This window comes from Tenrec ecaudatus, chromosome 12, assembly GCF_050624435.1.
Source record: "Tenrec ecaudatus isolate mTenEca1 chromosome 12, mTenEca1.hap1, whole genome shotgun sequence".
NCBI classification, from domain to species: Eukaryota; Metazoa; Chordata; class Mammalia; order Afrosoricida; family Tenrecidae; genus Tenrec; species Tenrec ecaudatus.
The window spans coordinates 96,467,613-96,480,548 of record NC_134541.1 but is presented as its reverse complement, the minus strand read 5'-3'; the positions used below and the strand labels follow the sequence as shown (position 1 = coordinate 96,480,548).

At 45.5% G+C, this 12,936-nt stretch overlaps 1 pseudogene; it reads right to left on the bottom strand.

The window, feature by feature from the left end:
• Positions 1–11,287: 11,287 nt before the first annotated feature.
• LOC142422759 (nuclear receptor subfamily 2 group F member 6 pseudogene) lies at positions 11,288–12,509 on the bottom strand (annotated as a pseudogene).
• Positions 12,510–12,936: the final 427 nt, after the last annotated feature.

The window sequence follows — 12,936 nt, the reverse complement described above, 5'->3', positions numbered from 1 at the left end:
GTATACATGTAAAAGTATCTGTCAAATATATGTAAGCACGTATGTACAATCCTACTCTCCCTCCACACTGGTTTCCCCATGTGTGTTGATCCATGCATTTACTGGGAAATCACTATAGTTGAATGATGTATATAACAATGTCCCTCTATTACTGTTAACTGTTGCACTCCTGCCAGTGTTTTCTCTTGACTCCATCACTTTGGCTGACTTCACTCTTAATTGTATCTTGTCTTCTCCTTCACCCAAGTTTATATAAGCATAACCTCTCGTTTGTAATTTGCATTCCCACCACTTTTAACCCTAGCAACACTTGAAAGTGATTCTTTGAGTGTGAAAAGCTTTCCTTTTTATAACGTATCATCTAATAATGTTCCTCTAGGGTTGATTTATTTCAATCTGGAATATATATCTAGCAATGGGATTCCTGGGTCCTATTGACAGTCTGTTTTCTAATCAGCAGTTCATCGACTTAGTGTCAGACCAGCTCTGAGACTAAGTTCAATCTCTACCAGAAAATAGAAGAGAAGGAGCAATTACCAGATTATTTATGGTTCAGACACCAAAACCAGACCAGGACTAGTTCCTACCCCTTCAGAAGGCATTCCTCTTCCCGGCACCACCATTGTGCATCACAGGACACTACTCATCTTGCAGGGCTGTGTTGGCGCTCAAGGAGCTGGTTTCTGTTGTCATTGCAGCTGCAGCTAACTGCTGGGACTGAGCATCCTGATCCAAAGCAGCAAGTCTTGGCCACATGGGACCCTCTGCCTCCTAGGTCAGTGCTGTTCCACAAGATGGGACTCGGGGCTGGGGCATCCTGGCTTCCTAGTCACTGGGAAACATTGGTAATAGTCTTGTCATGAGACCATGGTAACTTAGTGTCTTCCTGGTTCTTTCTGAAATTGTTTGCTGTTTTAATGAAGTTGAATGAGATTTCAGTGACATAGGGAACCTCTTCGTGGGGCCGACGCTTCGTACATGGGGTCTCGCTTATTCTCACAGCGATCTTACAAGAAGCAGTGTTGCTCCCGTTTCACAGGTGAAGACACTGAGTCTCTGAGAGATGAGGGGTCGTTGATCAGGGCTACAAAGGAGAAGAATTCGGGACTTATTTGTTCTTTAAAATTGTTTTATTATTAGGAAGATCCATCATATAATTTGAAAACTAAAAATTTAAAGGAACAATTCCAGGCAATACAGGAGCATATCCTGGAAAGCAACTTCTAACATGTCAGGTACCCTGTTCCCTCCAAGAGATAACATTGTCTTAGAATCCTTTCTTTAAAATAATAATAACAAACCAAACAGGAACGTGCTCTGCACACTATTGTTCACCTCGTGTTTGTCTGTTTTTGCTCCACAGTAACAATATATCTTGGAGGTGTTCTCCTTGGTCGGGTTTACATTGATCACATTCTTGATCTCCTTTTCACTTAGGTTCTCAGTATTGAGTAGTAAAAGCACAGTGGTCCGGGTAGGTGGTTTGCCTTCGGACACCCACTTTCCTTCTCAGAGCAAATGCCACAACGAATTTTTTTGTTTGTCCTTCCTCAGACACGTGTCCGTTTATGAGAGGCAATGAGCAGGGTGGTTAAAACATGGACCCTGGCTGTTACAAAAGACAAAGGCGTTCATACCCAAGGAATCGACTTTGATGGTTACTAAGCAGATGAGAAGGAAAAATGAAACACGGTGACTGGCTATCAAAAGATATAGTGTCTGGGGTCTTAAAGGCTTGAAGGTAAATAATGGCCATCTAGCTAAGAAGCAACGAAGCTCACATGGAAGAAGCACACCAGCCTGTATGATCATGAATTATTGATGTGATCAAGTATCAGGCAGCTAAGCCCCAGAACAAAATCCTACCCAATATGAATGGCCGGAGGTAGACAATTGGACACACTCTCACAGAGGGTTCACAGGGAAAAGATGAGGCAGTATGGGTGCAGTATGGCACTGATGAAACACAGGATTTCTCTCTCATTCTTTGTTCTTCCTTCCCCCCACTATCATGACCTCAATTCTACCTCAAAAATCGGATTAGACCAGAGCATGCACACGGCTACAGATAAGAACTCACAACACAGAGAATGTAGGATAGATAACCCCTCAGGGCCAATAATGAGAGTAGAGATACTAGGAGGACTAGGGGAGGGTGGCGGGGAGAAGAGGGGAATTGATCACAAGGATCAACCTATAATCCCCTCCATGTGGGACGCACCACAGAAAAGTGGGTGGTGACTGACAGCAGATGATATAAGATATGAAAATAATAATCTATATCTCTTATCAATGATTTGTGAGGGAAGGAAGGAGGAGGAAGAAATTGGGACCTGATATCAAGGGCACAAGTGGGAAGAGATTGCTTTGAAAATGGTGATGGCGGTATATGTGCAAATGTGCTTGACCCACTGGATGAATCGTGGATTGTGATGAGATGCAAGAGCCCCCAATAAAAGTATTTTTTTAAATCAAGGAGTAAAGAAACAACATGGGGTAGAAAAGAGTTCCCTTGGGTGAAGTGGAAGATAGCATTCCATAAGAGGGAGGGGAGAAATCAAATGAGGACAGCAGGGCAAGCTACTGAGTGTTTTGGTAAGTAGTTTAAGTTGTTATGTACCAATGGGATGATCTGAAATGTAAATCTCCACTTAATTTATCTTGAAAAGTATTAAAAGAAAGAAAGAACCATGGACCCTGGAGTCAGATAATTTTAGGTTTGGAGGCTGCCTCCGTTACTCTTTTAACCCAGAAATTGGTGAGCCTTTGTAGAGATAGTTAGTGGAGAAGATTGTATTCAAGCCACAGACTTCAAAGCGCCTAAGCAGGAGGCTTTCTGACCCACTGAATTGCCTCTCTCTCCCCCCTGCTTTTGCATTCAGGAAGATAAAGGCCCTTTGGCTCTTAGTTGCCCCACAACTCACTGCCATCAAGTTCATTCCTGACCATACTAACCCTTGAGGACAGAGTAGTGCTGTTCCTTAAGGTTTCTGAGACTGTATCTTTACAGGAAGAGAGCCTCATCTTTCTGCCGTGGATTGGCTGGTGAGGTTGAACCTCTAAGCTGTGGTTATCAGCCCAATGCATAGGCCACTGTGTCATGAGTTTATCTTAAATAAGAGCCCTTGTTGGTTACTGGGCATTCCTATTAGCTCATTTCTATAAAGCCTCACATCATAAAAATAACGAGCTGAAAATTCATTTAAATTCAAAAGCATTGAGAAAAGTTAACCTGAAAAGATTATTACATGGTCAAAGTTGTTTTTGTTATTTGCTTCTAAAACCAGTCAAGTACACTAAAGTTGCAGGCATTTTTTTTGTGTGTGTGGTTAAACTTGGATGTGAAGGTGGAGAGAAAAAGCTCATAAAATCATGGACAAGGGGTGTGTTATATGAAAGTGAAGCAAGAGCCTCGTGAGGGACTTGGCTATTTTAACGTTTCATCTGAGAAATATTAATGTCTATTTCTCTAAGTAATTAGAATTTATTAAGCATTCAGATGCTACTGTCAACAGCCACGTGCCTCTCTGGACTCTGGTTCCAGCTCTGTGCTGCACTTTCATATGAAAATCTCTTGATTTATTAATAATATTGTATGTCCAGCCTTGTTCTCGTTTCATTCTTATTCTTGTTTTACAAAACCCCTTTGGTCCTGTGACAATCATCCTGTTAGCTGGGAGAAGGAGAAGGCTACGGCCTGCTGTGAAGAGTCAGCTTCAGGAACCCAGGGGCCATTCTACCTTGTCCTGTCGGATTGCCAGCAGGTGAATCACCTCAATGGCGGTGATGTTGGTTTTCAGTCATGAGAATTTGCATTGCAGCTCTTTGGTTCCTCTAACCTTCAGGACTCTGGGGGCCCCATTGCAACTGCAACCCAACTTGCCACCAATTGTGTATCATTTGTTTGTTCTGTTAGAGAAAATGTTTGAACTGATCAGCACCCAACAGTGTGCTGATTTTAAGAAAAAACACTTTTGGGAGGCAAATTTACATATAATAAAGGAAATATGTTTCAAGTGGGGAAGAGGGCTCAGCCTTTGGTGGGCTACACCTGCAGTCTCTTCTTTACCTTGGCTTTTGCTGGTTCAGAGCCATCCCTCTCTCACGCATTATTGTGCTTCAGCATTGCTGCCTGAAGTCAACCAGTTCTCTATCACAAGGAATTGATGAAGGGTTTCTGGCCAACTTACAGATTTGGTGGCTGAGTGGCACAAATGATCTACCTCGTAGCCACAAGGTTGGGGAGAGAGCCTCCAAAGACAGACCTGGTGACTTGGTCTTGAAAGAACAGACTTTTGAAAACCCCAGACCAGTTATGCTCCACATGTGAGTTGCCATGAGTTGGAATCACCTCCACAGAAATTGACAAGAGCAACCTGTACGTCAGATTATGCCAAGCCTGGGCTCAGTCAGTTGTGGCCAGGATGGCAGTTAAGAAAACGTGTGTCAATTTATGTCCATAGACCTTTCAAAAGGAGAAAGATTTGGTGGTCTCAGCTCCTGTAAACACTCAGTCTCCGTTACTCCATATGGCATTAACCATAAACCCTTATCGAAGAACTGTTATTACACTGTGGCTCCATACTTAAACTCATGAAGTGATCACTGAAGAGCTGGGTGCTAGAGAAAAGTGTGGGGGAAGAAATCAGATAGTGCCCTGTGATCAGCAACAATAGCATCTAGCATGTAGTGTCTTAACAACTTGTCTTAACAAGCAACCATCTAGGTGAAGTGCCAAAGTAGTCGTGTGATCCAAGGATTTGGAATAGTAGACTCTAAGATTAGAGGAGGGAATTATATTAGAGTTTAAATTCTGAAAACCTGGTTAGCAGAAGGCTAAGGATGACAGTGAAAGCCCCCTCCGTTTGCGTAGACCTTCTGTGCGTTGAGCCTCTAGTTAATTCCCTCAGTTGATTGAATACCCGTGTAAACAATCTGGTCCACAGACAGGGTGAATTGGAAAGTGAATCACTGAGATAAGGGGTCAACAAATTTTTTTATATTCATTAGCCATCGTGGTACATAACAATAATTTAAAAATTATTCAAGAGCTATAAAATATATTTATAAATAAGGAAAATTTTAAGTAATACTATAAATGAAAGTATCATGGTGTTATCTTCATTTTCAATTTTACATCATAGTCACATATCCTTGCTGAAGGAGCTGCATAGAACTTATAAGTTAGAGTTTTCTGACCCCTGCTGCAGATTGCTTTTAATTATTTTAGATATTAACATTTTCCCCCCTTGATCCATTTTTTAATACTTTTATTGGGGCTCTTAAATCTCTTATCACAATCCATACATTTCTCCAGTGTGTCAGGCACATTTGCACCTAAAAATGCCATCATCATTTTCAAGTCTCTTCCCACTTGAGCCCCTGATATCCGCTCCCCATTTCTTCCCCCCACTTCCCCTGGGAATCTCCTTCATGAGCCCTTGATAAATTACAGATCATTTTGTCCAAATCTTATATCGTCCTCCATCGCCCCTCACCCACTTTTCTGTTCTTTGTCTCCCTGGGAGGGGCTTCAAGGTTGATCCTTGCTTTTGACCCATTTTTAACCTGTCCTAGTTTTTAATTACTTTTGCAAGGAGACTGTTCTGTTCTATTTTATGGTTGCTATATTTTCCCATTTTGTATGATTTTTATAAGAAATTCTGGATAGGTAAACATATAGCTCAATCGGTTTCTCTGACTACACTAGAAGACACAGGGGGACAGGGGATGCTAGTACTGATGGATGCAAGAATGTTGAAAATACTCCAACGTGGATTGTGGCAAAGATCGCACAATTCTTGATGTTTGAATCACTAATGTGTGTGATGTATGAGTTATATGTTAATACAATGTTAAAATACTAAAATTAAAAGATAAAGAAATAATCTTAAAATGGAAACACATTAAAAATTAAATACAAAGTTAGTCGATTTAGAAAAATGAGAATTGGACATGCACTTTGAACTGTAGCAGTGACTCAAGAATCTACAGTGAAGAATTATTTATAAACTATTTGGACTTGTTCATTTTTTCCAAAGAAATTTGAAGAGATTTAATAAAGTCATAGACAACAGAAAACTTCAAAGAAAGATCAGCATTTTCCTTCTTAATCACACATACTTCCAGTCCCCTGTTCTAAAGCTGGTCAATGTTTTCAATTATTTCTCTACATATGTAGGCTGTGAGCTTGTATTTTAATTTTTTCATATTGGTATAAAATTAATATTGTCTTGTGTTATTTGCTTAGGGGAAACAAAATATATAAGAACTGTTTTGAAAATTTGTTCTTATTTAAATATTCCTGAAACCACTCACCTCATCTCTCTCCACTGGAGTGAGGCACTATCCTGCCATTTCTAATAATCACTGAGTGTAGATGGATGCCTCTCTGATGTTGAATTTTGGTCCGATTTTGAAGGTTACATAAATGAACCTATACTTTTCTTCAATATCTTGTTTGAGAGATTGTTCTGTAGTTGATGTTGCTGTCAGGGGCCATCAAGTCATTCCTACTCCCAGCTCCCCAGAAGGAAACACACCACCTGGTCCTTCCTGTGCCATCCTCCCACTTGTTCGTAGGGTGGAGTTCGCAGTGACACAGTCACTGTCAATCAATCTCGCAATCTCGTCTACGGCCTTCCTCGGTTTGACAAAGACTCACCATCCTTGCCTCTAAGTTGCATTCTGGCCGTCCTTCTTCCAGGATTGGTCTGTTCGTTCTTCTGGCAGTCCATATACTTTCAATAATCTTCTCCAACACCGCGGTTCAAGTGCGTTGGATTTTCTTTGGTCTTCCATTTTCAATGTGCAATTTTCACATGCAGAGTAGACCATTGGGAAGACCTTGGTTTAGGTCAAGCCCACCTTAGTCCTCAGAGTATAATCCTTGCTTCTCAATGCTTTAAACAGGGGTTGTAGAGATTGACCCAAAACAAAGTGTAGCTTGGTCACTTGACGGCTGCTTCCATGAGTATTGATTATGGATCCAAGCAAGATGAAATCCTTACCAACTTCACATTTTATTCCATTTATCCCCTGCTACATATTGGTCCAGTTATGAAGATTTACGTTTTCCTTTCATTGAGTTGTAACCCATGCTGAAGGCTTCTGCCCTTGAACTTTATCAGCAAATGTTTGAATCCCCCTCACTTTCGCCAAACAAGGTTGTCACCTGCATAGCACAGGGTATTAATAAAGGTTCCTCCAGTCCTGATGTGCAGGCTTATTCAGGTAATCTAGCCTCTCTGAGTGCTTGCTCAGCATACAGACTGAGTAAGTAGGGTTAGAGGATGCAGGCCTGACACAAACCTTTGATGATGTTAAAGCACACAGTGTGCCCTTGTTCTCTCTCGTGACTTCCTCTTGAACCAGGCACAGGTTGTGCACGAGCACAGGGAAGTGTTCTGGAATTCCCGTTCTTCACGGTGCTACCCACAGTTTGTTCTGATCAAGTTTTTTTTACTGTTGGTCTTTCTCATATAGTCTCTTAGAGTTCTAGTTCAATTCAACAAGTTTCATTGTGGATGTTTTGGTTTGTTTGTTTGTTTGTTTGTTTGTGTAGACTGCTAGTGGTAAACAGCGCTATGCTTCCAGTTCTGACCCCATGATTTCAACACTGGATATGGGCTTCCAGCCCCTGGGCTTAAGTAACATCACCACATAGCATTGTCATTACCTCCTAGGGATGGATGGTAATAGCTTCTTACTACAACTGAATTGTTGGTCATCTCTACTAATTTAACGTTTTTGCTTACAATTCTTCTGCTTTGCATTGAACTATATTGCCTGTGACTTTCCTGTCTAAAACTCTCATTCAAGGAAATGAAGGAAAACGAACCTACTAAAAATAATAAATAAAATGGACGTAGTAGATTGTTCCTCTAATAATTTTGGTTTATTTCATCAATTTTCATCTTCTTTTGGCTTTTTTCCTTCCAGTGGAGTTTGTTTTACTATCATGTTTCATTTTATTATTGTAAGCTTCTGCTACAACGTTACAATTTCCACAATCTCTTCCGGGATGGCAGTGTGTTCTTTTCTTTCCTGGTAGAAGGAGCCTTGTTTATGTCCTCAAGTTTCAGAACCAGTATTTACCTCTGATTTCAGAGGTATGCAGTTAGCTCTAATCACCAGATATTTCTGGAGTTGTAGCACGAATGGACTTTCTTCTTGTTGACCCACCCACCACTATTGGTAGAGCTGAGAGAAAAACGAAAAATAATACTCTTCAATAAAATTCTAATTTCAGGAACATTTGAGCAGTTAAGTTGTGCTTAACGAATGAAAGAAGAATCGGAGGGTCAACAAAAGAAGGTGCTTTCGCAGTGTTTGTGTGAATAGATCTACACACAGAGTAATAAGGTCAATCCAATTAACTTGCTAGTAAAGATTCCAAATGGGATCTTATACCCAAACATAAGCTCTTTGTGCTTCCCTACTAAACCAAGTTACAAGATCACAGTGCCTTGCTGGTTTCTGATGTTGAATGTGAATGTCATAGGACCATCAACTATCTACTCTTTCATCAGTTGTGGATTCATCAGATACATATAGAGAGAGAGTTACATCACTCAGAAGTGCCAGACGGCGTCAATTGCTGATACACAAAGTTCTGCTCTTATCGGAAAAGACAATGAGAAAGCATCGTGTCTTATGAGGAATGAGGCGGTCCTAATTTTCCTTTTGTGCACCACATTTGAACGTTCTCTTTCTCATCTGTGATCATTAGAATTTCTGTCAGCTGGACCTGTTTGTGTGAAAATAGAGTTAGAGTCCAACTTATCAATCAGGTGTAAGTCCCATGAGCCCTCTTCTGGGTTGTCGTCTCTATTATAAGAGGAATCCTGTGCAGAAGCGTGCTTTGTCTTGCCCATTTCCCTTTGTCCACTTCTGGATTCTACATCTGGTTTGTCAATTTCCTGTTAGGTCACCTACTGATCACACTAACCATCAGTGGAATGTCAACTTGTATTGATTCATCCCACCTCAGATTCACGCAGCGCTGCCTTCCCCACCCGAGACCCTCTTCCTGCATCTTCCTCTTTCATGTCCATCAGTTCCCGTAGCTCTATGAGACAGGAGAAGTCTCCCGCTTATATATGACCGATGAACTTGAACCAAACTGGACTTACCTGCTTCTATAGCTGTTTAGGCAATTGTGGATATAAATCTCTATTTGTTCATACATGTATCATACAAGTATCCTTGGTCTTGCTTCTCTAGAGAACCCTGGTGGCAGAGCGCTTATGCATTGGCTGCTAAGGTCAAGGTCAACAGTTCAAAACCACGTGTTACACCACAGCAAAAGGAAGAAACATTTTAATGCAATAATGAATTACAGTCTCTGGAACACAGAGGGGAAGCTTACCCTGTTGTAGAGGGTTGTTCCGCATCAGAGTTGACTTGACGGGACCAGGAGAGGTTCTAAAGAAACAGAATGAGAAAAGATGAGTTGTCTAAATTGGTTCTGATGTCTGATGCAAGCCCTAAAGCTACTGTACATACCCCACATCTCTCGGTAAGTTTTGAGAAATCTATCACTACGAACCAAGAAGGTGTTTTCATCCCTGGCCCTGATGGCACAGTGATCATCCTCTGTGCTACAAAACACAAGAGCAGAAAGGTCAAACCAAGGGCAGCTCCCCTAACAAAAGACCAGGTTTTCTTCTCTCATGAAGAATTACAGTCTCAGAACCCACAGGAACAGGTCTACTCTGTCCTGTAGGGTCCCCATGCGTCCAAATGACTGAGTTTGGGATGTGTGCCGATAATGGTGCTTAGGCTGTATCTGGAGCAAGACACCGCTGCATGGGCCCAGGAAACACCTCCCACGGTTTATGGCCTCCAGACCTCTACCTAGACTTAACTCATAGCAAGTTCCCAAAGTGAAGCCCAGGTGTTGGGCCAGGAACAGCTATGCTCTACCCCCCAAAAATATTCTAGAATTCCTTAACTTGTGCAGACAGAAACCTGCAGACTATGTGTCAGGATCGTTATAAAGGTTGTGCGATTATTGTGCAAGGAACATAAACTCTGATAAGTCTCAGTTTATTGATATGGCCCACTCAGCACAGATTCTCTGTCCAGTATTGGAGCTTGCGGGGTTGATGTAGTCATTCATTGGTTGGCCATCTACAGTAAGTCAAGCAGACGTATCAGACCTACAGTAGCATTCCCTAGGAGAGGGATCCAAAGGCTCAGGGAAAATGGCATGGGAGAGTGGACTTCTCAGAATAAAGCCATGGACGCAAAATCTGAGAGCCACGAGGGCACGCCTGTGAGCAGAACTGTAAGGAGCACATTTATGGAAGCAGCCCCAGCAGGGGGTCTGCAAAGGGAAAGCAAACAATTAAGCTGAGTGTGGTTTTCTGTTTGTTTGTTTTCCTTCAACAAACCTCTGCAGGCATGAGGCAACGTGACAACATATATGAAACTTTAAAAGAAATAACTGCCAAGCAAGGATCTTAAATCCAGCAAAATATGAAGAAGAAATAAGGGCATTTTCAGTCAAGGAGAATTCCAGAAATCCAAAGAAGCGGAATGAGTTATAAAAAAATACGAAGGCTATTCTATGGATGGAGAATCAAAAGGAAGAGCAAACATAAACCTGAGATCAATGAGCAAGGCAGTCCCCACCAGACAGTAACCAAGGTGAAGCAGCTCTGCAAATATGACACAAGACTGAAAAGAGAGAGCTACAAATATCAATCTGCAATGGAGACAAACACGAAGCAAATAGGGGGAGAAAAGTACATGCAAAGAAACTGTATGGAGAGGAAGGCAAGCAGTACACAAGAGAAACATGACCATCTTACACTAGATAAGAAAATAACTATCAAGGGAATGTCGTAAGAAATAGGAAAGAAACCCCATCAAAATGAAGAAAACCACAAAAGCCAACTCAGTAGTAAAATAACAGCAAACCAAGAAGGACAAGAAAATCCACAAGCACAAGGAATCCAGCACAGAAATTTATGTAAAACCAACTTACATAGACATCCTCTCCAAATGACTTCAGGTGCCTATCCAGGTGCAGAACGCAAGTCAGCACCGCCGAGGCATGTGCTTGCTGTGCCTGAAATAAACCTTCCAGGCTTGTAAGGCTCTGAAGTCCAGTAGCCTCCGAGTCAAATTGTAACCAGGGTCACTAAGGGCTACTGCATATTACATAATGATCTTTCGCCCTAGTCATGGTTCTGGTTAGCCACTTGGGGAGGCTGTCCCTATCCTTGGCCTGGGGACCCCGAGCATCTGTGTCGCTGGAGGTCGGTCACTGGCCGGAGCCCTAAGGCCAGTTGAAAGTACTCCCCGAGAGCAGCATGTCTCGGATCAGCGTCTCAACGGGTGTCTTGCCCACCAGGCGCATGAAGAACAGCTGAGAGATGAGTGAGGCTGGGACGGCGCGCAGGGCAGGCAGACGCAGCAGCAGGCGGCCGAAGCACTGGGGCTGGGCTGGGTACTGGGTCAGCATGTACTCGGTCAGGGCCACCTGCGCCTTCTCCTGCAGCCTCTCCACGTGTGCTGGGTCTGAGAGGCCACAGGCATCAAGAGTAAAGAGCGCGATGGCCTTGAGGCAGCCATACTCCGCCGAGTCCACCTGCAGGCGGCCCAGCTTGTCCACTTGCTCCTGGAAGGCGCGCACCTGGTCCATGAAGGCCACCGCCCGCTCGGCTGCCATGGGAGCGGTGTGCAGCCCGGCTGCGGCCAGCAGAGGCGCAGTGTGCAGGGTCAGGGCGGCCTCCGCCGCGTTCAGCAGGAACAGCTCGCTCCAGCTGAGCGGCAGCAGGGCCACCTGGTCGGCCACGGGCAGCTCGGGGAAGAAGGGCGCGTGGCGCGCCCACTCCACGGTGCTGAAGAGCAGCCGCGCCGCCAGCTCCACACACGTTATCGATGCCCAGCACCGCGCCCGCGCCGCCCGGGCCGAAGGCGCTGGCCGCGCCCGTGCCAAAGTGGCCGGCCACCGCCAGGTAGGGCTTGGCGCGCAGCAGCTGTGCGATCAGCTCCCACACTGGCTGGCCAGGGAAGAGGTCTCCGCCCACCGCCTCCGCCAGCGCCAAGCCCGGGGGGGGGGGGCTGCTGGAAGACAAGGCGCCAGGACCTGGCGGCGAGTGGGGGCTGCGGCCGCGCTGCACGGCCTCTTTGCGCATGCCGACCGGAACACTTCTTGAGGCAACAGTACTGACACTGGTTCCGGTGGTGCTAGTCAATCTGGCAGTCACGGTTGGACCTGCAGGTGTAGCTGAGGTTGAGGAGTATGCTCCGCTTGAAGAAGCTCTTGCAGCCCTGGCAGGTGAGGACGCCCTAGTGCTTGCGCTCGCCTTGTCCCCGCACACCACACAGTCCACCTGCAGCCCCTGCCGCTTGTCGTCGCCCTGCTCGGCGTCGCTGGCAGCGCCCGGGGGCGAGGCCGAGTCCTCGGTGGCGGGCGGGTAGCCACCCACCTTGTCCACGCCATTCGCGTCTCCACCGCCGCCGGGGCCGCCCCAGCCTCCAGCCACCATGGCCATAGCCCCCGGGCCGCGGGTCCGGGGCGCCCCCGCTGCGCGTCGCTCTGGGGGTACCTCTCTCGGCGCAGGGGTCGCTAGCCGGCGCGCATCCGGTCCCGACGCACGGGGGCTCCCGCGGAACCCCCCAAAAAAGTTTTGCAGCACCAACTTCTGCGGCCGGTGTGCGCGCCGGCGGAACTGGTCGGGCCGGTTCCAGGCCAACTTTCCCACGCGTGCGCGGGCCCGGGGCCGGGGGAGGCGCACTGGCGTTGAGGCCCGGTGGTCCCGGGGGCAGGAGCCCGGCCGCCCAGGGGCTCCGGCGGGGGCGCGCGGGCCATGGGCCGGCCCGAGCCGCGGCGGGGGCCGCAGCCAAATTCGCGGGCCGCCCCGCGCACTCCGGAGGATGGGGCCAAACTTTGGCCACAAGTTGCGCGGTCGGCCATGGCGC